Below are 3284 nucleotides of genomic sequence, written 5' to 3' on the forward strand. Positions count from 1 at the left end.
CGGGAGGGGGGCGTTAAGTGTATAACAATGACTTAAGGAGGAAGTTTTAAAGAGAAGTACAAATTTATGGAAGAGTGGAATCGTTTTGTTGTGTGGGAATACGTATAGTCACGTAGAGATGCTAAAGGAAATCTTCTGTGTACAGTTTATTTATTTTTAACGTTTGTGTATACGAAAAAAAAAAGAGCTAGAGATTATGCCAGAAACTATTGGAAATGTTTACTTGAATATTCCTTTAAAAGCAAAACAAAACACATATCAATGTAAATAGGAGCTATCGGTGATGGAAACGTTTTTAGCAATAAACTCTATCTTTGAAGAACGCCGCCCGGAGCCCCACGGGGTCACGCAGGGAGTGTGGGCTGAGCAGAGCCCATGGAGCGGCATGGGGAGCTGTGGGAACCCACTGCAGAGGAGAGCTGCGGGCACAGAGGGGCAGGAATGCAGTGTGCGGGGCAGGAGGTGCCATCCGAAGTCATTGGGAGGTTCCCGCTTCGCTTCGCCATCCTGGGCTCCTTCGCGCACTGTGCTTGGTGGATCCGGCTCTGGTTGAGGATCCCAGCCCATCTCATCCAGCTGCACGGCCCCGAGCCTCGCAACAGACCCGGCTGCAGCAGGGAAGGATGGATGGCAGCCCCGTGCCTGCCGCGAGCAGCCGTCATGCCCACATCTCCCCGTCGGCGCCGGGCTCCGAAGCAGCACCCGCTCCAGCTGGGCGCTGGCACCGCTCTGCCCGTGCTCCGGTGGGAGCTGCTGGAGGCCAGCAGGGAGGAGCCCGGGCACTGAGGCCATGGGGGGGCCTGATGCACGGCCAGCTCTCTCCTTGCGTGCCCTGTGGGGGCTGCTGGTGGCTAGGGGAAGGTCTGTGCCGTTCTTTCCATGTGTGTGATCTGCCTGAGGAAAAAACCACTGCCGAGTGCCCTGTGCGTGGAGCCCGTGGGGAGGCGGCGGGATGCTGGCTGGGTTCCCTCCAAGGGGACCGGGGTCTGGTGAGCCCACCCAGGGCTGGCAAGACCTGAGAGGTCACGCTCAGAAGGTGAGAGGTCAGAACAGGGAGAGGGAGAGGGCTCTTCTGATGGGCAGAGGCGAGAGGCACACGGCTGCCCTGCAGCTGATGTCCCGACCTGTAGCCGCCCCCATGGAGTGCCTGGCCATCCCTGTGGAACGTGTGCAGCGTGTGGCCGTCCCCATGGAGCAGGCCAGCCTTCCCACGAGGCTGCCAGCAAGGGAGCGGGGACGAGGGGACGTGGAGGGCAGGGTGGAAAGGAGACCTCGCGACGGCAATGTGCAAAACATCAGGGGCATTTGGGAGAGGAAGGGGAAAGCTCATTTTGCAAGAGGAACAACATCTGTGGTGTGGGGGACGAACATCTGTAGGAGGGAGCATGGGGGGAGGGCATTCTGGGAAAATATTTCTGACATAATCCCAACAGTATCTGGTGTGTTGAGATTTGGTTACAAATGGCCCTCTAACGTCTTTGTGCGTTTTGTTCTGCTGGTTCCAGGGGCACACAGAGACCCCGGCTTTGTGCTAACCTGGGAAATAAACCAGTCGCTGGACTCAATGGCTGAGTTCAGTTGTGTGGGGAAGGGGGGCGGGAGCGGGGAAGGAGAGATTTGTGTGAACGCCGGAGAAAACCAGCCTGAAAGCCTCTGTGCCATGTGCTGCTGGGAGGAGGGGGCTGCCCGCGTCCCAGGGGAGCGCCTGGTGGTCCCGCTCGAAGCGACGCGATGGCTGCGGGCAGAAAGGAGCGCGCCGGGCACCGAAGTGCCCCGTGGTTCCTGCAGGGCACGGGCAGCGGCTGGGGGTGCGGGCGGCCGGGGGATGCGGTGTCCTTTGCTGCCCGGAGACGCGATGAGTCGGACGTGCGACAGCCGGGCTGCGGGCACGATGGCTCACCCGTCCTCAAAGGAGAGAAAGACAAAGGGGAACGAGCCCGGCTCTTTGGTGCGGTCGCTTCATTGTCTCATCAAGCTGCTTGTGATTAAGGGACGGGCTGGAGGGGAGAGGGGGCACGACAGGCCTCCGTGAGACCCGCGGTGCGGCGGGTGCTGGCTCCGCACACGTGGTTTTTCCACACACCCCCACCTCCCAGCTGTGGGGTGGTGACCCGGAGGGAGAGGAGCTCGGAGCTGCAGGGGTGGGGGCATCCTGTAGGCTGGGTCACGCTTGTCGTCGTGTTGGGAAGAGGTGGCTGTGGCCACACACGTGCAGGCATGCACACACAGGGTGTCCGGATGGCACCTCCGGCTGCACAGTGTCTCACGGGTCGATGCTGCCCTCGCCCTGTGGAGCTTTGCAGTCCGTGCCCTTCCCTGCTCCAGGCAGCATTTGCACCTCTGGAACGGCCAACCCCGCACTGCTCCCCATCTCTGTGCTCACCATCACAGACTGTGATTTCAAAGTGAGTTTCCAGTGCCGGTGACCACAGTGCAGCATTTGGGAGACTCACGGGCTGAACCCCGTCCTCCTTTTGGGCAGGGCAGGGCAGGACACACGGCGGAGGACCCGGCAGCTGCCCTCTGTCACAGCAGGGAATCAAAGGTGCCTTTCCCCTGCGCAGCCAGCACTGGCATCACACTGCTTATCTGCTCCGACCCCATGTGCTGTGTTACGCAATTCCCGTGATTCCATCACTCTGGATGTTTCCTTCTTGCAGTCCCTACCAGGGCCAGCTTGGAGCAGAGAGCCCTTTGGGTCTGCTGAGGCTGCCATCACTGCTTTGCAGTGACAGGGTCACCCTGATGCTGGCCTTTTTGCTGCTTGAAGCCCCGGTCTAGATGATCCCAGCTGCAGGCATGGACTGGTTTGCCAGGTGAGAGACAGTAAAAGCACAGGATGTCTTCTGACATTTGAATCAGTGGCCCAGAGGGCTTTTCTCTTTGCTTTTCACATTGTATTTGACTTTGGCACCAGAGCAGGTTAATTCTTTTCTCTCCATTTCCCAAAGCTATCTCTCCTCGCTTACCTGTGCCAGCTCACCCCCTTTAGCTCAGCTCTGGGTAGACCTTGCCCTACCTATGGCTGTTCTCTACAAACACCGCCTCTCCTGGCACTCTGGCTCTGCCCTAATTCAGAGGTCCAGGGCTTGCAGGCATCTAAGGCCAGCTCCTGAGACACCTGGCTCAGGCTAGGTGATGACCTAAGCCTATCGTTCATCATCCCTAGAAGAGCAGGCAAGCGATCTGCAGGCAATAATTGGCCTCCTTTGAACCTTCAAGCTGAGGCTAAACAGGGACTTTTCTCAATTCCCACAACAGCAGGCAGCAGCCAGCACTGATAC

This window comes from Meleagris gallopavo, chromosome 16 (assembly GCF_000146605.3).
Source record: "Meleagris gallopavo isolate NT-WF06-2002-E0010 breed Aviagen turkey brand Nicholas breeding stock chromosome 16, Turkey_5.1, whole genome shotgun sequence".
Classification (NCBI taxonomy): domain Eukaryota; kingdom Metazoa; phylum Chordata; class Aves; order Galliformes; family Phasianidae; genus Meleagris; species Meleagris gallopavo.